At 44.8% G+C, this 26,285-nt stretch overlaps 1 protein-coding gene and 1 long non-coding RNA gene across 2 annotated transcripts in view; one reads left to right on the top strand and one right to left on the bottom strand.

Moving 5' to 3' along the window:
- Positions 1 to 26,285, top strand: part of LOC115464634 (transmembrane protease serine 12-like) — a 234,958-nt gene that overhangs the window by 188,158 nt on the left and 20,515 nt on the right. The window lies entirely within an intron of this gene.
- LOC115466767 lies at positions 909 to 26,191 on the bottom strand. The gene is made up of 3 exons (XR_003941587.1): positions 26,074 to 26,191; positions 12,116 to 12,122; positions 909 to 922 (listed from the first exon to the last, which is right to left on the bottom strand). It is a non-coding gene; the product is annotated as an uncharacterized LOC115466767 (long non-coding RNA).

Raw genomic sequence — 26,285 nt, 5'->3', positions numbered from 1 at the left:
TTTCTTCAAGAAACTCACCTATCGGATGGGGAACATGCTAAATTGCGAACTTGGTGGGTGGGGGAGTGTGTATCTGTAGCGGCACAAGGGAAAAAAGGGGGGGTTGCCATCCTGTTTCGAAAAGGAATAGTGGATAAGGTGGAAGTGAAATTTAAAGACCCAGGGGGTAGATTTCTGCTGTGCGAGACTCAGGTGCAACGCCAAATTATGATGTTTGGTAATATATATGCCCCGAACCAATATGATAGGAAGTTCTATAAGATGATTATTTCACGTCTGTTACTGAGCAAATCTTTGCCCATGATAATAGGGGGAGATTTTAATATGGTGATGGATCCCTTGAGTGATAGTACTGGGGCTAGGAGGAATGAGTTTAGACAGGAGTCTAGAGGGCTGCCTAATTTTTGCCGACAGGTGGGGCTAGTGGACGTCTGGAGGGTTCTCAATCCACAGGGGAGAGATTACACACACCTCTCAAGGGCGCACGGTACACAAGCTCGAATCGATTATCTGTTGATTTCAGAACGGATGTTTAATTCAGTGACAACATCTGAAATAGGAGCAGATGTGATATCGGATCATGCTTGGGTGGAAATGAGCTGGGCACCTCGGGAGGAGAGGGGAGGGGTACAGAGATGGGTGTTTCCTACAGAGCTATATCGAGATAAGGGTTTCAAGGCCTCTATACATCAGAGTTGGCAGGACTATAAAGTACATAATGCAATGCACGTTGAAGACCCGGTTTTATACTGGGAGGCGGCTAAGGCAGTATTTCGAGGAGAAATCATTAGTTATGTGGCTCACAAACGTAAAGCCAGGGATAGAGAGATATTGAGGTTGAGTCAATTAATATGCCAAGCTCGGAGAAGATACGGGCAACAGGCCTCCAATGAGAATAGACAACACTTGTTGCTCTTGCAGACTAAATTAAATGAAATGCTTCATTACAAAGCAGTCCAATCGCAAATTTATTACAAATACCAATTATACAAGCATGGGAATAAGTGTGGTCGTTTGATGGCGCGCCTGATTGCAGCTAAACAGGGTAAGGCTAGGATTTTGACTATGAGGAAGAGGCAAGGGGAACGAGTCCACACAGATAAGGAAATTAGTGAGAGCTTCTATCAATATTACAAAAAATTATATGAGGCCCCGCCGGATGATGGTCTGTCGGGAGACTCATATTTAGATCAGATGGGATTACCAACATTATCACCTCAGGAGGCAAAGCAACTTAATGCTTTTATCACTCCAGATGAGGTGTTTCTGGCGATTAATCAAAGCGCACTGTTTAAGGCGCCGGGCGCAGATGGTTACCGAGCGGAATTTTACAAGATCATGGGAGAAGAAATCACTGAGCCTTTAGCTGCAATGTTTAACAAATTAATCGAGCAGGAAAGGATGCCTCCGGATTTAAATACAGCCTGTATTATAGTACTTCCCAAGAAAGGGAGGGATCCAGAACTAGTTGAATCATATAGGCCCATTTCACTGCTAAATTATGAAGTGAAACTGATGGCTAAGATACTAGCGAACAGATTAGCAAGAATCTTGCCGAATCTCATACACGAATCTCAGGTGGGGTTTGTAGGGGGACGGAAAATCACCAAGAATGTTTGCAAGGTGCTGGCCTCATTAGAAGCTAGATGTCGGGGGAAGGAAAACTCTTTATTAATAAGCTTTGATGCTGAAAAAGCTTTTGATAAAGTAAAATGGAATTTCCTATATGCTGTTCTTCAGAGATATGGCTTCACGGATAGATTTCTATCAGGGATTAAAGCACTGTACTCCGCGCCAAAGGCGAGAATATCGGTGAATGGGATTGAGACACAAGAATTCGAAATAGGCCGGGGAACACGTCAGGGCTGTCCTCTGTCCCCGTTATTATTTGTGCTATCACTAGATCCACTGCTGCGTGAAATTGAGGAGCAGGAAGCGGTGGCAGGGGTAAGGATAGGAAGGGAGGTCTTTAAGGTAGCGGCCTTCGCAGATGACATCTTGGTTCATTTAACTGACCCCCAAGAATCCCTGAATGCTCTATTAGAGATCTTCTCCGAGTATGGAGATTATGCGGGACTCAGTTTGAATCTAGAAAAATCGGAGGCCTTGGCTTCCTCGGAGGACGTGTGGAGGCGGTGGAGAGGCGAGTTTCCTCTGAGGAAAGCGCAAACCTCTTTTCGGTATCTCGGAATCCTGATGCCCATGGATATTTCGCGGTTATATGATCTGAATATTACTCGGTTGCTGGAGGAGACACAGCAGGTGCTACAAGGATGGATGGATTTGCCGTTGTCAGTGTTAGGGAGAATAAACATGATTAAAATGGTGTTGTTTCCCAAATGGCTTTATGTGATGCAGACCATCCCAATTTGGCTCCGACGGAAAGACATAAAGAGTTTTTACAAATTAGCATCAAAGTTCTGCTGGAGAGGCAAGAAGCCAAGGGTTCGCTTCTCACGGTTAGTGGGGAGTTGGAGCCGAGGAGGAATGGGTATGCCCAATTTGGAATTATACAATAAAGCATGTCATTTGCGATACCTGGGAGATTGGTGTTTAGATACGCAACATTATACTCCTACGACGCTGGAGGCAGCGCTCTGGGAACCTTATCATCTATTTTCGCTTTTACACCACAAAACGCGAGACTTACCGCAGGGATTCAATAAAAGTGTGCTGCTGCGCTCACTTCGAGAGGTGTGGGGAATGATTATACGCCAACTAGGAGGGGACCCCACAATAACAGATTTAATAACCATACGTGGGAACAATGCATTTTTGCCAGGATTGTCAAGCCAATATTTTGTTGAATGGGCTAGACGGGGAATTTCCAAATTGGAACATCTGGTGGGTGAAGATGGGCAGCCTCTTACAGACGAGGAGTTAGCTGGAAGGGTAGGCGACTCATGGGGGAATAAATTTGCTATACGCCAAGTACGGCATTATATCATTTCTTTACCAGCAGACCCTCTGAGAACTCGGCTGGGGGTGAGGATACGGGAGTTTTTTCACTCTTTTGGTGAGGGAGGAATCACGATATCCTCACTTCATAAAACAATATCAGGATGGCTGCCCCCTAGGGACTATAGACAGTTGAAGAGTGCTTGGGAAAAGGAATTGGGGGTTGTGGTGACATCATGGGACATTACTAAATCAATAGCACGAATACCCCTGTTAATATCAGATGCTCGATTGAGAGAATGTGCCTATCGTTGTATCCATAGGGGATATGTAACTACAGCTCAGTTAGCACATATGGGAGGGAACCGTAGCCCGGAATGTCTTAAATGTGGAAGACATCCTGGCACGATGCTGCATATGTTTTGGAGCTGCCCAATTTTGAAAAGGTTCTGGGCCCGAGTTCGAGGATTTTGGGAGGAGCGGTTAGGGTTGAGGATCTTAGGGACAGTTCAGCAGTTGATTTTAGATATTCCAGGGTCCTTTAGAGGGCGAAATCGCTTTGAAACATTAATGCTCCGCAAGATGAGCTTATTGGCAAGGAAATGCATTTTACAGAATTGGACGGTCAAAGACCCTCCGGCATACTGGCACTGGAGAAATCAGCTACATCAATTGGTGTCATGGGAGGCGGGAGAATCTCGGTTCTCACAGAAAAAGAGAGTCACATTTTTGGCTATATGGGGCCCTTATTTGCACAGTCTAAGCCATAAAGGCCGCAGTTTACTCCTAAATACAGGGTGAACTCAAAAGGCTGATACTGAATGATTATCCAGGTCTGGGGTAAAAAAGGGGGGGGGGGGGGGAAGGGAGGGAAAGGGAGAGGGTGGGGGGAGGATTGGTACAATTGATGAGGTAAAAAGTTGACAAAATGTACAAATGCTGTATGTTAGTTAATAATTGTTATATAGTTAGATTGAAGCACAGCTTGTATGACAATGTTGGTGTTGATTAATGTCAATAAAAAAACGTTTGAACATAAAAAGGTCTGTTCTCTTAGATTATTTAAAGCCTTAACCCTGCATTGGTAACTAGTAAGACTGCTAGTCCACAGGGTAAATATACAGTGCCACTCAGTGAAATTTTGCCTAACTAGCTTCTGACACAAAGAATGTGCCTTTGTCTGGCAGGTGCAAAAGAGTAGGTGTGGACCAAAAAAATCTCCAGCCAATGGTGAGTTGAAGAAACATTATTCAGCACCAAGTGTGTACAAGACCTGACATGGGGCTGTGTTTCGACAGATATGCCATCTGCTTCAGGGGTCATACACTATATAATAACTAAATAAATAGTAATTAAAATTAAACAATTAAAAACAAAAACTTTACAACTTGGCGAAGGAACATGTTGATCTGGAGCGGGCTCATAGAAGCCTTGGATCGCCAAGAGGTGGGCTACCACGCGATATAGTAGCCTGTTTTCACAAGTTCTCCACCAAAGGGAAGGTGTGGAAGAGAGCGCGAGAGATGGGAGAGAGAACTTGGAATTCGATTAAAATCAAAATTTTCCAGGACTTGGCGCGGAAAACGCTGCAAAGAAGGAGAGATTTTAAGGAGGTCACTGCATATCTTCAGAAAGCAGGACTGCGTTATTGTTGGCTGTTCCCGTTTGGATTACAGATTACAGTAGGAAATAGCACTCATCACCTTCAAACACACCAGGGCGCGTGGAAAATATTAAGAGAGATGGGCTGCACGGATGTCCCAAGAGCAGAAGAGACCATACCTCAACCCCAACGCAGCACGCGGAGGAAGGAGACGAGTGGCTGGCAGACAGTGGAAGGGAGGAAAAGTCGTCTTTCACCCCGAGCAGAGAGAGAAGAAACGGGAAAGGAAGATGGGACTTGAAGCAGTGATGGACTGAGTATGGACTTAATCTGAGTTTCTTTTGCACTTAGCGGGTAAACTATGGTGAGCAAAAGAAGGGTGACTCAAAAAGAATTAAGCATAGGGGAGTAAAAGTAATTGTTCAAGTTGATAAAGGGGGGGAGTTAAGGTTTTTCAGATGTGAGATTGAGCGGCAATGCTCGGAGGCTGGTGAGCTTCCTATTGGGTAAAACTGGCAAGCAATGTAGTTGGCCAGTTGGTGGGGGGAGTGGGGGGGGGGGGAAGAGAGTGGGAGGGACGGGGGATCCAGGGAAGAGGGGGGCAGGGGGGTTGCGAATTGGGTCGTGGAATGTAAATGGATTAAACAACCTGGGTAAGCGGAGTATCATATTTAGGGAGCTCCGTAAAATGAAATGTGACATTGTTATGCTGCAGGAGACTCATATTAGAAAGCAGGATGAATCTTTAATTATGAATAAAGGTCTGGGTGAAGGGATTGCACTGGCTGACTCTAGGGGGAATAAAACAGGAGGGTTGGCGATATATGTGAAAGAACATTTACAGTTTCATAAAAAGGCTGTATACCAAGATAAAGAAGGGAGGTGTCTTGCAATCAAGAGGCAACTGAATAATCGTAATATTACTTTCATAAATGTGTATGCCCCAAATACCGGACAGGAAAAATAATTTGATACGATTAGAACGAGTTTAACATCCTTTGTAGAAGGGATGGTGATGATGGGGGAGATTTTAATCATCCGGTGGATCCACTTGACCATTCGGCTAGGCAGGGGGGAGGGGATAGGTATAGTGGGCGACAATTTCTTAGAATGATGCGAGAACTAGATCTGCTAGACACATGGAGATTACAGCATCCAGGCCAGAGGCAATACACGCATTATGCACATGTACAGGGAACATATGCAAGAATTGATGCAATCTGGTGTAGGGGGGTGTGGGAACACGTGCGAGAGGCGGAGATTGAGAGTATCCATGCTTCTGATCACGCGGCTGTGTGGGTCCATTTAGACGGGTTAGGCAAACAAGGTATGGGACACCAATGGAGACTTAATGAATCGCTTTTAGATGAGAAGGTAGAATGTGAAGAGGTGCGGGACACTATCAAAGAATATCTCCTATTCAATGACACAGGTGAGGTCTCAGAGGGGATTTTGTGGGATGCTCTAAAGGCAGTAGTGAGGGGGGTTCTTATTAGGAAAGGGGCCTACAAGAAAAAGAAGACGGCAGCACATGAGTTGGAAGTGCGGAGGCAATTGGCTAGATTGGAAGCATTACATCAAAGGGAAGGGAAGTCACAACACCTACAAGAGCTTAAACAGTGGAGGGCAAAATTACAAGAGATCCAAATGAAAACAATGGAATTTCATAGGCAACTAATGCAACAGTTATTTTTTGAGTTCAGTAATAAGGCAGGTAATCTATTAGCTAGGGGGCTACGAGAAAAAAGGATAGCAAATACGATTACCAAAATAAAAGGCCCAAAAGATTTGTTAGTCCATGAGGATGGTGACATTAGGGAACAATTTATGAATTTCTATAGGACTTTATATAAAAGGGAATCAGTAGCCTCCATAGAAGAGATTAGGGCTCACTTGCAGAATCTCGGCTTACGAGTCACCGCTTCCCAGAGAGAGGTGTTGGAAGCCCCCATAACGCTGAAGGAAGTAGTGGGAGTCTTCAAAAGCTTAAAGGGTGGGAAATCCCCAGGATTAGATGGTTACACAGCCAAATATTATAAAATCTTTCAACAAGAGATAGGTCCGCTGCTGGTCCAGTTGGATAATGCCTGTTTTGTCGGTAGGGGACTCCCGACTAGTATGCAGGAAGCAGGGATTTCAGTACTATTAAAACCGGGGAGAGATCCTATATTGTGTGGCTGCTATCGCCCGATATCCTTGCTGAATGTCGATGTGAAAATCTTAGCCAAAGTCATGGCAGATAGGTTGGCTGAGATCTTGCCATCACTCATTCATGAAGATCAATCGGGCTTTATCCAGAACAGGCAGGTAGCAGACAATATCAGGCGGACTCTGAACCTGATGTGGGGAGCCCAGAGAAGGGGGGATTCTATGACGCTCTTGACAATAGACGCTGAAAAAGCGTTTGATAGAGTGGAATGGGATTATTTATGGGAAGTCATGATGGAGATGGGATTAGGGCGGCCTTTTATAGGATGGGTGAAAGGGTTGTATGAACATCCAGTGGCTAGGATTAAGGTTAATGGGGGATGGTCAAGTACATTCAACGGGGAATGAGGCAGGGGTGTCCCCTGTCTCCGTTATTGTTTGCCATCTCCATTGAACCCCTAGCGCAGCGAATTAGGGAACTAGGAGAAGTGAAAGGAGTTAAAATGGGAGGGAGGGAACACAAAATTGCCCTATTTGCTGATGATCTATTGTTCTATATAGGATCCCCCCTGGCAACTTTACCGGTGCTTATTCAGGAATTGAATTCTTTGGGAGAATGTCTGGATTTAGAGTGAATTTTGACAAATCCGAGCTTATGGGGATAACGGTAACAGATCAGGAGGTAGAGCAACTGAGGAGGGGATCTGTTTTCAGATGGACAGACTCCAGTTTCCGCTATTTGGGCATACAAATACCAAGAGACCTCAGTACTCTGTACTAGTTAAACTATGTGCCGCTTATTGCAGCATTCGGAGGGATCTTAGCAAGTGGAAGACAGGGTGGCTCTCGTGGTGGGGCCACATAGCGGCAGTCAAAATGAACATACTTCCACGTTTGCTATTTCTCTTTCAGACGCTGCCAATTAATGTCCCTAAGGGGGAATTGCAGAAAATACAGACGGAACTGGGGGAATCTATTTGGGGAGGTAAGCAGGCACGGTTGTCACGGAAAATAATGTGGGGGACGTTGGAGCAGGGGGGAAGGGGAATGCCAAATATCTTATGGTATTATTGGGCAGCACAGCTTAGGCAAATTGGGGTTTGGAGTAAAGTTGACCTATCTCCTGCGACTAGACTGGAACAGATTTTTGTTCAAGGAGGAAGATTGGACGCATTATTATGGGGGTCTTACCTGGAGAATGATTATAAGAACTTGACATTGAATCCATTTCTCTCACACCTGCTTTTATTATGGGGGAGACTTAAACAGAAATTAAGGGGATTGCAACATAGATCTACTTATGCGTGGTTAACACAAGAGCCCGGGTGTCCGGGGGGGTGGCGAGAGAATAAGATATTTAAATCCTGGTTCGATAAGGGATTGATTAGATTTTGAGAACTTACATCAGATGGGCGAATCAAAACGTTTGAAGTACTTAGTCGGGAATATGACCTGCCTGAGACTGACCTGTATGCTTATCTCCAAGTCAAAAATTATATGGTGAAGGCCAACTGGCATAAGGGAAATTGGCTAGAGAATGAGAAATTTGAGAATCTCTGGGGGGGGGGGGGCATAATTTGGGGAGGCAAAGGAATCTCCAAATTATATGAACATATTAGAGGAACTGGGTTTGTAAAGTTGTCCTATATGAAAGCATGGGAACAAGATCTTAACACAGAGTTCAGTGGGGGAGAGTGGAAGAAAATGTGTTTGGAGGTTAAAGCGGCATCAATTTGCGTACTAATTAAAGAAAATGCTTATAAGGTCATGAGCCGTTGGTATTATACCCCAGACAGAATAAAAGCTATATACCCAGCTGCTTTGGATGTATGCTGGCGATGCGAAAGGGGGAAGGGGAACATATTACCACATTTGGTGGGAATGCCCACATATACAGGGGTTCTGGAAATTGGTTGCAGAACACATAACGTTAGCAATTGGGGTTCAGTTCCCTTGTGATCCCAAATGTTGCCTATTGGGGTATGAGAACAAGAAAGGGAAGAAATGGCAATGTAGACTCAAAAGATTATGTCTAGCAGCAGCAAAGTTAATTATAGCAGTGAAATGGAAACAGAAGCTGGGACCCACGGGTCAAGGCTGGAAGGCAAAATTACGCATGTTGGTGGGTTTAGAAAAGTTGACTGATAGACACCAGGGGCAATATAATCCAAAAGCAGAAGAATGGTTGCAACTGGAAGGGGTTTGGGGGGGGGGGGGAAGGGATAGGGGATATTGAATAATGAGGAGAATAGGGGGGGACTGGTGGGGAGGGATGTGGGGTGGCAGGGGAGGGGGAGGGAGACATGGGAGGAGGGAGGGGATAAAGGTTAAGGGAGGGGGGTGGAATAAACTGGATGAAGTCCGAGCATATATGTTGGTTTTTGGTACTGTATAGGAGACTAAGTCTCTCCGAGTTTGTTACCTTGTTCTACTAATAAAAAGTTTTGCAAATTAAAAAAAAAAAAAACTTTACAACTTACACCCTTACTATTTTGCACCTGATTTGTACTACATGTGGGGGGTTTCTTACCCTGACCAGACCATGAGACCTCGGGGATCCTGGTGGTGTGTGGGAGAGAAAACTATAATCCCCGCCAACTAAAGAGAAGGCAAAAGTGCAAGAGGTCAAACACCTACATAACGAAAGATCACCTCATTGCCACACCAAAGCAACCCCCAGCACCCCCAGACCACCCTTGGGAACTATAGAACTGGTGAATGCCAGATCAGCTGCAAAGAAATTCTCAGTGATCCATGATGTCATACATGAACAGCATCTTGACATCCTAAGAATAAGTGAAACTTGGCTGGATGAAAGTGGGGGTTTACCACTGGCTGAACTATGCCCGACAGGTTTCAACATCCAACAACCAAGACCAGAAGAACAGGGTGGAGGGGTAGCAGTCTTGATTCAGTATACAATCAAACTGCGCAAAATCTCCATCCCCCCAGCTAAATGAATCAGAATCTCTCTTAATCCAGCTTGAAGAGGAGAAACCAATCTGGCTGTTCCTGGTATACCGAGCATCTCCTAACAACACATTATCTGCGAGCTCCTCGACCTGATTACTCAAGTGACCCTGAATTACTGTAGGCTGGTGATCATGGGGGATTTTAATCTACACATCGAAACCCCTGATACCTTTCTGGACGTGATGACAGTACTAGGATTCACGCAGGTGATCAATTATCCAGCCCATAAAAAGGGTCTCATACTAGCCCTGCTATTCTACAAAGGGGTTGACATCCCAGAATTCTAAGATAACAGTATTAAAATAACACCCCTATCATGGTCAGACCATTTTCTAATTAAAGTTTCCCTAAGTGACCACCTGAAACAAATGGCACCTCCCAGAGTTTGGAAGATCAGAGACAAAAAAAAAGCTGACTGTTGAGAATTTCCCAGAGGCCTTAAAATATCTACAGGTGGATGAAAAGACAACTAGAGTGTCAGAATAGGTTGACATTTGGAATACACACTTAGCCAAGATCTTAGAGAAAACGGCACCACTAAAAAAGGTCTTATGCCCCACTAACAATTCTCACCTTGGTTTTCTCCAGAACTTTGGATCCTTAAACCCAAAGGACGGAAACTGGAAAAGAGATGGTGTAAATCTCGCCTGGATGAAGACAGGCTAAACTGTAGGAAGCACATGACATAGTACCACCAAGCCTTTACAGCAACTAAAAAAGCAGTATTTCTCTGAATGTATTGCACAGGCTGCCAGTTCAACCATGCAGCTGTTCAGTATAGTAAACAGCATACTGCAGCCCTCACAACAGAACCAGCCTTCCCAGTCATGACTGAACTGCAATGATTTTGCTGCATACTTTGCCAACAAAATGAAAACTCTCTGCCAGGATTTACAGGCAGTTAACCAGGCGTGCACAAACTCACCCCCCCCCCCCCCCCCCCCCCCCCCCCGACAGAGACAGATTGGACACTTTTAACCCAATGACAGAGGAGAGCTTTGACAATATCCTAAGAGACCTTTGACCAACAATCTGCTCCCTCAACCTCTACCCATCAAAGATAGTGCAGCAGGCAAGTATGGGCCTCATTTGCTGAAGTAGTGAGCCCTTGGTTCATAGTGAACTAAGATAGACTGCTCTCGGGCCAGAAGCCAATGTGAGGCTCAGGGAAAGGGAGACAAGGAGATAAGCGTACCCAGAAACAGGGAGCGTAACTAGACCCCTCTGATACCGGGCCAAGGACAATACCTCCCAAGGCCCACTCTAACACACTGAAGCAGCGGCTTCACTGGAACCCACTCATGCTCTGAAGCAAGTGAATAGCTTCTCAGGATCCCATACAGACAAAAGGCAAAGGATAGCTGGAACCCACAAATACAGAAGCAGAAATCTTCACTGGAACCCAATCAGACAAAAGACAAGGCATAGCTGGAACCCATACACAGAAATGGAAAGCTTGCCTCAAGCAAGATTATCCTGAATGTAGGGCAAACATCACTTCTGTCTCAGGTCAGGATAAGGGGTAGACCTGACCCCTGGGAGGGACTTTATCCAGAGCCAATTCGATGGCACAGTCATAAGGGCAGTGAGGAGGAAGAATTTCAGCCCATTTTTAAGAGAAAACATCCCTGAAAGTGCTATAGATGGGTGGGATTTGAAGGTTAGCCTGGGCCATTGGAAGCATTAACCTTTTAGGGAGTGTCACAGCATCCAAACAAGATTTATGGCAAGGAGGACTCCAAGCTGTCAGCTGACCTTGCTCCCAATCAATTTGGGGGTTGTGTCGCAACCAAGGAAGACCTAGAATGAGGGGATTCACAGCGGTCTGGAGGACATAGAAGGAAATGGTCTCTTGGTGAAGTACTCCAAGAGTGGCTGTCCTGGCCTGCAGAACTCCCTTTATGTGGCCATACACTGAAGATACTTGAATGGGATGTGACGTGTCTTGTGCGGGAATAGAGTGGCGTCACACCAGTGCCTCATCAGTAAAGTTACCGCTGGCACCAAAATTAATAAAGGCTTCTTCACAGATCTCTGGTGTGACTGATAGTGAGCTGGTACCAGAAACTCTGACCGGGGAGAATTTCTTCAAAGCCCTGGTCCTGTCTCCCCAACTAGGACTAGGGCCAGTGGTTTCCCGGCTTTTTGGGACACCGTTGAGCATAATGACTTTTCTCTCCACAGTAAAGGCAGAGGCCCTGGGTGCATCAACGTTGTTTCTCCCGGGCAGTTAAGGGAAGGCAATCTACTTGCATGGGCTCTTCCAAACTCTAAAAATTCTGAGGTTGAGTAGGAAAAGGATTCTTGGGTCGAAAATGATGGGCAATGACTGGCTTGATGTTCCATGATGTCATAGATTCAGGGATAGTGAGCCCTTGACCGCAGCCAGAGCTGAGGCATACAAGTCACCTGGGCTGGCACAAGACAGTAGTCAAAACAAGACAGGACTAGGCAAGGTAAGACTGGACTAGACAAGACAGGACTAGAATAAACCAGGAGACTAGACAAAGCAAGGCAGAGGTAAAGTACAATGGACAAGACAAGGACCGCATCCAGATGAGGCAAGGAAAGCAAGGCAAAGGGGCTAGAACTGGAACCCAGACAGGACAAGGCAAGACTTGGAACTGGATTAAAACTGGGACCGAGACCCAGGCAATACAAGGCAAGGCAGAACAAGGCAAGACACAGAACTAGACTAAAATTGGGTCCAGAAAAGGGCAAGACCAGGACAAGGCAAGGACTGGATCCAGATAGGACTAGACTGAATGAAACAAGACAAGGAAAGGCTAGACACAAAATATGGCAGACAAAACAGGCAGGAGCTAGACAACAAGAATAAACAGAAGCAAAACTATAAACAAGGCAGGAACAGAACTTGGCTTTGCAGGAGCAGGAACCAGGAACAGAGCTTTGGCTTGGCAGGAACAGGATTCAGGAACAGACTTGACCTGGTGACAGGAACAAGATTCAGGAACAGACTTGGCTAGGGAGGTCCAGGATTCTGGAACGTACTTGACTTGGCAATGATTTGGCAACAGGAACAGGATTCAGGAACTGGCTTGGCAGGAACAGGATTCAGGAGCAGACAACCAGGCAAGAACAGGATTCAGCAGGGAGCAAGAACAGAGCTTTGGCTTTTTCAGAAAGCAGAAACAGAGTTTTGGCAATAGTAGAAAACAGTAACAGAGTTTAACTGTAGCAAAAGTCAAGAGCAGGGCTAGGGCTAGACTAAAAGCAGGAGCCAGAGGTAGAGTAAAACTGTAACAGACACCAAGAGCAGGGTGTGGCTATAGAGCCAGGCTTTCAGGAACAAGGTTCAAAAGCAAGACACACAGAAACAAAGCTTTCAAGTACAAGACTTATACAAACACAGTTAAACAGGAACAGCATAGTAACATAGTAGATGATGGCAGAGAAAGACCTGCACGGTCCATCCAGTCTGCCCAACAAGATAATTCATATGTACTACTTTAATGTGTATACCTGACCTTGATTAGTATCTACCATTTTCACGGCACAGACCGTGGAAGTCTGCCCAGCACTAGCCCTGCCCCCCACCACCGGCTCTGCCACCCAATCTCCACTAAGCTTCTGAGGATCCATTCCTTCTGAACAGGATTCCTTTATGTTTATCCCACACATTTTTGAATTCTGTTACCATTTTCATCTCCACCACCTCCCGCGGGAGGGCATTCCAAGCATACACTCTCTCCGTGAAAAAGTACTTCCTAACATTTTTCTTGAGTCTGCCCCCCTTCAATCTCATTTCACGTCCTCTAGTTCTACCACCTTCCCATATCCGGAAAAGGTTTGTTTGCGGATTAATACCTTTCAAATATTTGAACGTTTGTATTATATCACCCCTGTTTCTCCTTTCCTCCAGGGTATACATGTTCAGGTCAACAAGTCTCTCCTCATATGTCTTGTAACGCAAATCCCATACCATTTTTGTAGCTTTCTTTGCAACGCTTCAATTCTTTTTACATCCTTAGCAAGATACAGCCTCCAAAACTGAACACAATACTCCAGGTGGGGCCTCACAAACAACTTGTACGGGGGCATCAACACCTCCTTTCTTTTGCTTGTCACACCTCTCTCTATATAGCGTAGCAACCTTCTGGCTATGATCACCACTTTGTCACACTGTTTCGTCACCTTCAGATCCTCAGCTGCTATCACCCCGAGATCCCTCTCCATGTCTGTACATATCAGACTCTCATCGCCTAACACATATGTCTCCCGTGGATTTCTACTCCCTAAGTGCATCACTTTGCATTTCTTTGCATTGAATTTCAATTGTCAAACATTAGACCATTCTTCTATCTTCTGCAGATCCTTTTTCATGTTTTTCACGCCCTCCGGGGTGTCCACTCTATTACAAATCTTGGTATCATCCGCAAAAAGGCAAACTTTACCTTCTAATCCTTCGACGATGTCACACACATATATTGAACAGAATTGGCCCCATCGCCGATCCCTGAGACACTCCACTACTCACCTTTCCCTCATCCGAATGAATTCCATTAACTACCACCCTCTAGCGTCTGTCCGTCAACCAGTTCCTAATCCAGTTCACCACGTTGGGTCCTATCTTCAGCCTGTCAAGTTTATTTAAGAGCCTGCTGTGGGGAACTGTGTCAAAAGCTTTGCTGAAATCTAAGTAGATTACATCTATAGCACATCCTTGATTCAATTCTCCTGTCACCCAGTCAAAGAATTCAATGAGATTTGTTTGGCACGATTTACCTTTGGTAAAACCATGTTGTCTCGGATCTTGCAACTTATTGGCTTTCAGGAAATTCACCATCCTTTCCTTCAGCATCGCTTCCATTACTTTTCCAATAACCAAAGTGAGGCTTACCGGTTCTATAGTTTCCATCTTCTTCCCTATCACCACTTTTGTGAAGAGGGACCACATCCGCTGTTCTCCAATCCCACGGAACCTCTCCTGTCTCCAAGGATTTATTAAACAAATCTTTAAGAGGACCCGCCAGAACCTCTCTGAGCTCCCTCAATATCCTGGGGTGGTTCCCATCCGGTCCCATGGCTTTGTCCACCTTTAGATTTTCAAGTTGTTCATGCACACTCTCTTCTGTGAACGGTCTATATCCGCTCCATTCTCATATGTACTTTTGCCAGTCAATAGTGGTCCTTCTTCATAATTTTCTTCAGTGAAAACAGAACAGAAGTATTTGTTTAGCAAATTTGCTTTTTCTTCATCATTATACACATAGCAGTTTGCAGCATCTTTCAGTCTCACAATTCCATTTTTAGTCTTCCTCCTTTCACTAATATACCTGAAGATGTTTTTTGTCGCCCTCCTTACATTTCTAGCCGTTTGTTATTGCACTTTCGCCAGATGTATCTCTCTCTTGGCTTCTTTCAGTTTCATCCGGTATTCCTCTCTGTGTTCCTCTTCTTCAGTTTTTCTGTGTATCATGAACGCCAACTCTTTAGCCTTTATTTTCTCAGCCACTTGCTTGGAGAACCATATCGGTTTCCTTTTTCTCTTGCTTTTATTTACTCTCCTTACATAAAGGTTTGTGGCCATATTTATAGCTTCTTTCAGCCTGGACCACTGCCCTTCCACTTCTCATTCGTCCTCCCAGCCCATCAACTCTTTCCTCAGGTATTTATTGCCCCATTTTACTAAAGTCAGCATTCTTGAAATCCAGGGCTTTGAGTTTTGAGTGGCCACCCTCCACTTCAGCTGTTATATTAAGCCAAACTGTTTGATGGTCACTGCTGCCCAGGTGGGCACCCACTCGAACATTTGACACACTATCCCCATTTGTGAGCACCAGATCCAGCGTCGCTCCCTCCCTCGTGTGTTCCATCACCATTTGTCTGAGCAGAGCACTTTGAAAAGCATCCACGATCTCTCTACTTCTTTCCGTTTCTGCAGAAGGAACTTTCCAATCTACATCTGGCAGATTGAAATCTCCCAGCAATAGCACCTCTCTTTTCTTTCCCAACTTTTGGATATCTGTAATCAGATCTTTATCTAGTTCCTCTGATTGTGTCAGAGGTCTGTAGACAACACCCACGTGGACAAAGATTCTATCATCTCTTTTTAAGGTGATCCATATCACTTATTCCTTTCCCCAGGCCCCTGTCATTTCAGTTGCTGTGATATCATTTCTCACATACAGAGCTGCTACTCCACCTTTACAACCATCTCTATCCTTCCTAAATAGATTATAGCCTGGTAAGTTTGCGTCCCATTCATGGGAATTATTGAGCCACGTCTCTGTAATTGCAACATCTAAGTCTGTCTCTAACATCAGGGCATGCAGGTGATTAACTTAGACTGCGAGCATTTGTGGTCATCACTTTCCATCTACAATTCAATGGCATTTTTATCTTCTGTTCAGTTTTTTGTTTAGTCTCACTTCCTGCTGTGTTGGTAAGAAGTGATTTGCTAAGATTGTTGTTTTCATTGCTTTCTTTTCTACTGTCACATCTTGTCTTTAGCTTTAGCTGGGGGTGAGCACTTGAAGTGACCTGCCTCCATATGCCACCCCCATCTTCTAGTTTAAATGCCTAGAAATATATTGTCTAAATTTCTCCCCAAGGATTTTTTTTTCCTGTCACAGTGAGATGCAGCCCATCATTACAATATAGTCTTTTGTTTTTCCATGTATTGCCTCATCCTTCTTTGTACCTAAATCCTTCTTGGTGGCACCAGGCTTGGAGCCAAATATTGAAATTTTCAGTACTTCGCAATCTTTTCTCTCCCTTTCCAAAGGTAGCTAGTACTTCAGAAAAAGCTATTGTTTGTACCAAAGGTTTTAACCCCAAACCCAGCTGCTGAAAAGCTCTGTGTACTGCAAGTGGGATATTACTGGACAAGTCATTTGTTCCCAGGTGGATAACAACATCAGTGTTTAACTCCTTAGTTTCTTCTCTGATTATAGAGATTATTTGCTTGGTACTCCTGGTAGCTGAGGAGCCTGGAAGGCATTTCACTTTGCATGGCCCCTTGAACTGTGTTTCAAAGTTAATGCCTCTGATAGTGGAATCCCCTAGTAGCAACAGTTTCCTGGTATGAGTTTCAATATTAGTGCTTTGTGGGTGTCTCTTCTCTTGGGCACCTTCATATCTTTTTGTTCCACCTTCATTGCTTTTTGTTCCATCTCAGTTCTATTTTCAGGGACATCACAGTGCTGTAATGGAGCAAAAGCATTCTGTAGGGGCAACACTTGTGAGGGCGGATGCTTCTGTGTCACATAACGAAGTCTGCCTGAGCCTACCTTGATCCATCTATTCTTAGGTGGTTTTATCCTTTGAGGCAGTGGTGAGAATTTGGTATGATTTTGTGCAGTCCTAGAAGCAGCTTTAAGTGCATCCAATTCCTGCTTTACTTTACTGAGCTCCTGTTTTAAACTAGCAAGCTGAAGACAGATAGTTCAAGCCTTAAGTCTCTAGATGATTTGCCTTGAAACTAAAAGCACCACAATTATTACAGAAAATAAAAGTCATCCTGATTGGTTGAAATGGGTATGAACATGTGTACTATGATAGGGTTAACAGTTCTACGGATGATTTTGACGACAGGTTACATATTACTAACAGCAGATCAGCAATTTCATTCTTGAGTTCTTTGAGTACCCTTGGATGTATGCCGTCCGATCCAAGTGATTTACTGCTCTTTAATTTGTCAATTTGGTTCAGTACATCTTCCAGGTTCATCAAGATTTCTTTCAATTCCTCTGCATCATCACCCTTGAAAACTATTTCCGGTACAGGCACACCTTTTACATCTTCTTACATAAAGTTTCTCCGCTATGACCTTGTCCTCCCTGAGTGCCTCTTTTGCTCCTTCATGATCTAATGGTCCCATGGATTCCCTTACAGGCTTTCTGCTTCTACTAGAAGATTTCAAGGAGGTTATAGATGCTCTAATTATTATCCTTCTAGGCGTTGTTAAACCCCTACACCTCCTCTACTTCAGTGCTCTACACATCAACAATCCCTTCTGTGGCGGCAGCAGCATCAACAAAAGTCCCAAACACCTTCTCAGTCAAAGCAACAGGCTCTCGTCTCCAATTGCTGAGTCTTACACAAAATCCAATACAGCTAAGCTCTGTGTTGACAAACAAGACCCCCAGATCATCTACCAAGAGAGTCTCATTTCAACTCCCTTCAACTCCAGTTTTTATGAGAGGACCTTTTGGCCATCCTCCAGCAGAATGCAATAGAACCAGTTTCTCCAACCGAGAGGGGTTGAGGGCTCTACTCCAGATATTTTCTGATTCCCCAAAAGACAAGAGGAATAGGTCCAGTTCTCAATCTACGAGACTTAAACAAATTTCTACACAAAGAAAAGTTTTGCATGGTATCGCTGGGGTCACTACTCCACATAATACAGACCAAAGATTGGCTTTGGTCTGTAGACCTCGAAGAGGTATATACCCACATACCTATTCTTCCTGCTCACAGGAAATATCTTTGGTTCTCTGTGTGTCTCTACACTTTCAGTACAAGATCTTACTGCTTGACTTGGCCTCAGCACCTCGAGTGTTCACAAAGTGTCTAGTAGTCATAGCCGCAGCACTTCAGAGATGGTGCATCCCTAGGCGCCCAGTATAAGAGGCTTGGACAGGCTAAGCCTCCCCTGCTGTGCTCTGAGGGGTTTAAATTGTTGATTTACCACCATCCTCACAGCAGGAGCTGCAGTAAAAGCCCTCTAGCCTTGTGAATCAGTTGTAGAAATTGGATTATGGTTTGTTTACCTTACTGCTGGGAGAGTGGGGGAGGGGGGGTTGGCTGGAGGTGTCCTGGGTTGCCAGGGAGATATTTAACGAGGATGACTTCCTGTCCTGCACTGAGGACAGATAGCAACAGAATCATACTGGGCCAGCATGATCACAAAAAGTCACCAGACAACAAAGGTAGAAAAGATCATTTTATTTTCATTATAGTGTTTGGAATATGTCCACTTTGAGAATCAGGTGCTCAACATTAAAAGTTTATATTTACTTATTTATGGCATTTTATCCCACATTAATTAGGGTGTTTTGTGGCTCTACATGAGAATTGTGATGATATGATCCCTTGTTTCATATTGTTGACGGTCTGCATTTTCCGTATGGGTAGTATATTGGTGTATTAGGTTCTGCCCAGTGTAATATTTATGGTACAGTAAGGTTCTGAGTGTGTTTTTGCACAAATAGTGTTTTGCAGTTGAGTGATTGTGCTTAGAATATGCTTTGAGCAACCACTTTATTCTTTGACATATGATACATATCTAATATCTAAATTTAATAAAAGGTATTAATTGTGATTATTTTATTTTTTTTCTGTGTGTTATCAGACAATTATGGATATAAGCTCCGCCCCTGGCTCCACCCCCTAACCCGCCCCCTTTTAGCCTCCCCAAACAGTTGGGCCACCGACCGCCTATGGGTGCATCCATATCTTCCCTTACCCGGATGACTGGTTAATAAAGACAGCCATTCAGAAATCCACCGCCGATTACATAAAGTCGACAATACAGCTCGTAGAACTCAGGTTTGTAGTCAACTACCCCAAATCACATGTTCAGCAGTACAGACTTTGGAATTCATAGGGGCTCTTCTCGACACAATTCAAGGTCAAGCATTCCTTCCTCAGCAGAGGGTAAACAATATAATGCATATCGCCACTCAGGTATCCCAGGCAACTCATATATCTGCATGTCAGATGCTCCACCTCCTAAGTCACATGGCCTCAACAGTTCATGTGACACATTGGCTCACCTATACTTTTGAATTCCTCAATGGACGCTCTCCTCACAATGGACTCGGGCTGTGGGGCACCTTTCTGCCCATATCCAGGTGACTCCACGACTCTGCCACTCTCTTCAGTGGTGAATGGTGTCGCGCAATCTAACCTGAGACCTCCCATTCTAACTCCATCCACATCACAAGGTTCTCAACATGGATGCTTCCATGACAGGGTGGGAAGCACACCTCGACGGTCTCCATACACAGAGTTCTTAGTTGCCACAAGAAAAGAGGTATTATATCAATCTCCTGGAGTTGTGAATTAGGTGGCAGTGAATTACCTGAACAAGCAGGGAGGAACCGGATCTTACCTCCTCTGCCAGCAAGCAATCCAGATATGGACATGGACAGCTTCCCGAAACACCTTCCTCAGAGTTGCTTCCTTAGTCAGGAAATAGAATGTCCTGGCAGACAAGCTCAGCAGAGTCCTTCAACCCCACGAATGGTCTCTCAGCGCCTTAGTCGTCTGCCAGATATTTCAGAAGCAGAGTACATAGTAACATAGTAGATGATGGCAGAAAAAGACCTGCACGGCCCATCCAGTCTGCCCAACAATATAACTCATATGTGCTACTTTTTGTGTATACCTTACCTTGATCTGTATCTGTCTTTCTCAGGGCACAGACCGTAGAAGTCTGCCCAGCACCAGCCCCGCCTCCCACCACAGGCTCTGCCATCCAATCTCGGCTAAGCTCCTGAGGATCCATTCCTTCTAAACAGGATTTCTTATGTTTATCCCACGCATGTTTCAATTCAATTACGGTTTTCATCTCCACCACCTCCCGCGGAGGGCATTCCAAGCATCCACCACTCTCTCCGTGAAAAAATACTTCCTGACATTTTTCTTGAGTCTGCCCCCCTTCAATCTCATTTCATGTCCTCTAGTTCTACCGCCTTCCCATCTCCGGAAAAGGTTCGTTTGTGGATTAATACCTTTCAAATATTTGAATGTCTGTATCATATCACCCCTGTTTCTCCTTTCCTCCAGGGTATACATGTTCAGGTCAGCAAGTCTCTCCTCATACGTCTTGTAACGCAAATCCCATACCATTCTTGTAGCTTTTCTTTGCACCGCTTCAATTCTTTTTACATCCTTAGCAGGATACGACCTCCAAAACTGAACACAAAACTCCAGGTGGGGCCTCACCAACGACTTATACAGAGGCATCAACACCCCCTTTCTTCTGCTGGTCACACCTCTCTATACAGCGTAGCAACCTTCCAGCTATGGCCACCGCCTTGTCACACAGTTTCGTCGCCTTCAGATCCTTAGGTACTATCACCCCAAGATCCCTCTCCCCGTCCGTACCTATCAGATTCTCACCGTCTAACACATACGTCTCCCGTGGATTTCTACTCCCTAAGTGCATCACTTTGCATTTCTTCGCATTGAATTTTAATTGCCAAACCTTAGACCATTTTTCTAGCTTCCTCAGATCCGTTTTCATGTTTTCCACTCCCTCCCGGGTGTCCACTCTGTTACAGATCTTAGTATCATCCGCAGATAGGCAAACTTTACCTTCTAACCCTTCGGCAATGTCACTCACAAATATATTGAACAGAATCGGCCCCAGCACCGAGCAAATTCCATTAACCACCACCTTCTGGCATCTGTCCATCAACCAGTTCCTAATCCAGTTCACCACTTCGGGTCCTATCTTCAGCCCGCCCAGTTTATTTAAGAGCCTCCTGTGGGGAACCGTGTCAAAAGCTTTGCTGAAATCTAAGTAGATTACGTCTATAGCTCGTCTCTGATTCAATTCTTCGGTCACCCAATCAAAGAACTCAATGAGATTCGTTTGGCACGATTTTCCTTTGGTAAAACCATGTTGTCTCGGATCTTGCAACTTATTGGCTTCCAGGAAATTCACTATCCTTTCCTTCAGCATCGCTTCCATTACTTTTCCAATAACTGAAGTGAGGCTTACCGGCCTGTAGTACACCAGAGATATACCTGTTTGCTTCTGCTCAGAACAAACTTTCCCAATTCTGTTCCCGACTCTATTCTCAACCACATAGTCCCAGATGCCTTCCTGCTTCAGTGGTGGAAGGATCTTCTCTACGCTTTTTCCACTGCCCCAATCTGGAAAATGCTTCTCAAACTCCATAGCTTCTCAACTCCATGATCCTAGCTGCTCCTTACTGGCATTGACAAATTTGGTTTCCTGTACTCTTAGAGTTGTCATCCAATTCAGGTTGGATCTTCTCCCAACCCTCAGAGTGAAGGATCCCTTCTTCATTTGAACCCTCATTTTCTAGCCCTCACAGCATGGTACCGGACAACGTAGAATTGCGTTCTTTAAACATTCCCCATGAAACCTCTCAGATACTTCTTGCTTCCAGAAAGCCCTCTACAAGAAAATGTTACCAGCTGAAATGGAAAAGGTTTTCTTTCTGGTGTGCCTCTAAGTTGCTCAACCCTATCTCATGTTCTCTATCAACTCTGATGGAATACTTCCTCCATCTTTCCAATTCTGGCCTCAAGACTAACTCAGTCAGAGTACATTTAAGTGCTTTCGGTGCATTTCATTCTAAGCTTGATAACAGACCAATTGCAGTGCATCCCTTGAGGACTAGATTCATGAAAGATTTATATCACAATAAACCTCTCATGAAAACTGCCTTTGGTGGTATGGATTCTCAACATCATTCCCGCTTCTTCTCTCATGAAACCTCTGTTCAAACCATTACAGTCTTGTTTTCTGAAATTTCTAACTTATAAAGTATTGTTCTTGATAGCTCTTACTTCTGCCAGAAGAGTCAGTGAGTGCCAAATCCTTATGGCAGATCTTCCTTGCACCAGATTCTACCATGATAGGATTGTACTCTGAACCCATCCCAAAGGTTATTTTGGATTTTCATCTCAATCAATCCATTGTTCTCCGTTTTCTTTCCTAAACTGCATTCTTATCCTGGAGAAACAGCACTGCATACCTTAGACTGCAAACATGCTCTAGCATATCATCTAGAATACTCAGACTGAATGCAGAAGAGGTGCTGTGAGAACAGTTCCAGAGAAGGAGAGATTCATTGGTAAGAACTTGCTGCAAAATTGTTTTTAAACTTAGGGAAAGGTAGATTTAGAATTAAATAGGTAACCTTGGTGCAAAGAGCACCTAGCACTCAGGGAACGAGTCTGATCTCTGGAGGCTAGAATAGCAGACCTGGAGGAGCTGAGGCAGACAGAGAGGTTTATAGAGGCGACCTACAGGGACATAGTAGAGAAGTCCTACCTCTAGTCTGGCAACCTCTGTGCTGCCACGGAGGAGAAAGGTCTCTTGAAGAGAGAGTATCACTGTGGATAGACAGGAATTGATCCTGTAGGATGCGTCTCCAGGGGCTTCTGCTCAGGATAAAAGGGTTAGGACTGCTGTTCTAGTTGGAGGTTTGATCATTAGGAATGTAGATAGCTAAGTGGCTAGTGGACGTGAGAATCTTTTGGTCACTTGTCTGCCTGGTGTGAAGGTAGTGGACCTCACGTGGCACCTAGATAAGATTTTGAACAGTGGTGGGAGGAGCCTGCTGTCTTGGTTCACATGGGTACCAATGACGTAGGAAAATATGGGAGAGAGGTTCTGGAAGCCAAATTTAAGCTCTGAATTAGAAAGCTCACATTCTGAACCTCTAGGGTAGCATTTTCAGAAGTGCTCCTTGTTCCCATACTCAGGGCCCAAGACACAGGTAGAGCTCCAGAGTCTCAATGCATGGATGAGGCGATGGTGCAGGGAGGAGGGTTTTAGATTTGTTAACTGGGCAACATTCTAGGGCAGGGTAGGTAACTCCGGTCCTCGAGAGCCGCATAAGCGACTGCATATTCATCCACAATGAATATGCAGGAGATAGATTTGCATACCATGGAGGCAGTGCTTGCAAATCTATCTCCTGCATATTCATTGTGGGTATCCTGAAAACTTGACCTGCCTGCGGCTCTCAAGGACCGGAGTTGCCTACCCATGTTCTAGGGGAAGGGGAGCCTATTCCAGAATGATAGACTCCACCTTAACCAGGGTGGATCAGGCTGCTAGCAACAGCATTAAAAAAGAAGATAGAGCAGCTTTTAAACTAGAAGCTGAGGGAAGGCTGACAGTCGCTCAAAAACGGAACAAGGTATCTTTCATAGATATCACCATAACAGGGAAGATAGGGCATCTCAATAGCAAATTGCAAATTATCACTGTCAAATGCTGAGCAAGTTGTAAATAGGAACAACAAACATACCCCCCTCCTGTTTACAAAGCCGTGCAGCAATGCCAACACAGCCAGTTCAAAGTGAATGGGCTATGTTGGCATTAGCACACCGACAGCCACTAGCGCGGCTTTGTAGTTTGGAATGTCTATTTGCAAATTCCAGGAGCCTAAGAAATAAGATGGGAGAGTTAGAATGTATTGCACTAAATGAAAAGATGAATATAATGGGCATCTCTGAGACAGTGGAGGGATAGCATTATATGTTAAGAAGGGCCTTGAATTAAATAGACTAAAAAAAAAAACCCAACACATCTTGGAATCCCTATGGTTAGAAATTCCATGTGTAAAGGGGAAAAGGATAGTGATAGGAGTGTACAACTGTTCACCTGGCCAGGATGAGCAGACAGATGTAGAAATGTTAAAAGAAATTAGGCAGGCTAACAAATTGGGGAACACAATATTAATGGGTGATTTCAATTACCGTGATATTGACTGGGTAACTGTAACATCAGGGCATGCCAGGGAGGTAAAATTCCTTGATGAAATCAAGGACTGCTTTATGATGCTGCTGGTTTAATAAGAGAGGCAACAATTCTAGACCTTAGTGGAACGCATGATCTGGTGCAGGAGGTAATGATGCTGGGACCGCTTGACAACAGTGATCAAAACATGATCAGATTTGATATAATCTCTGGAGTAAGTACACACTGGAAATCCAATACATTAGTATTTAACTGTCAAAAGGAGACTATCATAAAATGAGAAGCATGGTTACAAAAAAAAATAAAAAAAAACTTAAGCAGCTGCAAAAGTCATCATGCATGGATGCTGTTCACAAATACCATCATGGAAGCCCAATCTAGATATATTCCATCTATTAAAAAGGGAGGAAGGAAAGCCAAATGACAGCAGGCATGGTTAAAAAGTGAGGTGAAGGAAGTTATTAGAGCTAAAAGAAAATCCTTCAGAAAATGGAAGAAGGATCCAACTGAAAATAATAAGAAACAGCATAAGGAATGGCAAGTCAAATTTAAAGAGCTGATAAGGAAGGCAAAGAGAGACTTTGAAAAGAAGATTGCGTTGCGTTAGAAACACATAGTTAAAAAATTTTCAGATATATTAGAAGCAAGACGCCGGTGTCACAATCTCAGGTTTAAAACATACAGTCACTAGAACGTGAGCCCTTAGGCTACTGTCGAGGAGCGGCAGCAGCAGGCAGAAACCCCCAGCCCGGACTGGGCAAACAAGCAAGGCTAGAGCTGGAATCTTGGAATGGACTTGGCCAGAATGACAGGACTGGAACTGCTGCTGTAGGCAGGCAATGCTGGAACCACAGGACTGGGATAACAGGAGGCAAACAGGACTGGAGCAGCTGTGGGTTTCACCCGCTCTGACCGCCGTTCCCCAGAGGTTGAGCCCCTAGATGCGGGCGGCCTGCAGGGCTTACAGGATGGAGCTGGACTGGATCAGGATTCAAAGACAAACTAGGCATACAGGGCATACATAGAGGCTTGGCAGAAGCAGGGTTCAGGATATACATACAAGCTTGGCAGAAGCAGGGGCTTAGGATATACATACAAGCTTGGCAGAAGCAGGGTTCAGGATATACATACAAGCTTGGCAGGAGCAAGGGTCTAGGATATACACACAAGCTTGGCAGGAGCAGGGATCTAGGATATACACACAAGCTGGACAGAAGCAGGGTTCAGAATATACTCACAAGCTGGGCAGAAGCAGGGTTCTGGATATACACACAAGCTGGGCAGAAGCAGGGGTTCCAAACAGAGGGAAGAAAGCTGAAAGCAGACAGGGTAGAACAGGAGCAGACCACCTGCAGAGCAGAGAGCTAATTAGGGACAGTGCTGGTTACTGCAGACACTCAGAATGACAGACCAGGGCTCCACACACAGGCAACAGAACAGAACCAAGACTGAAGGCTGACAAGCCACCACAAACAGGAACACGTAGGCACAGACACAAGAACCAAAGCTGAAGGCTGCAAGGCAGCCACCAACAGGAACCCAGACAGTGAACAAGGCAAACAGAAGGACTGGAAGCCCACAGACAAGAGAAAGACAAAGCAGAAGGGCAAGAGCCCAGAGAACAAGGCTAGGTAAACCATGCAACAGCACACCGACTAACCTGACGACCCTTGGCAATGCAAAGGCCCTGAATGCAAGTATACCACTTTCTTATAAAGACTGTCACTAATGATGTTACCTACTGCAGAACAGGAGCAGGGAACACACTGACACCAAAGAGAGGCTTGGAACACACATGACGTGAGCACACAGGAAAGACAGGAGCCATCTTGGAAGCTGGACAGACAGGAGCCATCTTGGAAACTGAACATCGGGAAATAAGGTGAGTAAAAGAGGAGTCACGACCACAGTCGTGACAGTACCTCCCCCTCAAGGCTCCCGTGGTCCCCACGGGAGATTCAAGTTTCCAAGGATAACTGTGGTGAAACCTCCTGATGGGTTTCAAAACACAAACATGGATCACTGGACTGGAAGTAACAAGGAAATCTGGAACTTGAAGACAGGAGTGGCTCTTGTAAACAGGAGGCTCTTTCGAACAGCCGCTAGGCAGGATCAGAGTCTTGGATGCAGCAAGAGGAATCATACTCAACAGGAAGCCTCCCCTGAGGGAATCCACAACTTCCTTGACCTCCTGGCATATCAATGTAGTGAGAAGAACAGAGCTAG

The sequence above is a fragment of the Microcaecilia unicolor genome, chromosome 3 (genome assembly GCF_901765095.1).
Source record: "Microcaecilia unicolor chromosome 3, aMicUni1.1, whole genome shotgun sequence".
Taxonomy (NCBI): domain Eukaryota; kingdom Metazoa; phylum Chordata; class Amphibia; order Gymnophiona; family Siphonopidae; genus Microcaecilia; species Microcaecilia unicolor.
This window is presented reverse-complemented; position numbering and strand designations above follow the sequence as displayed.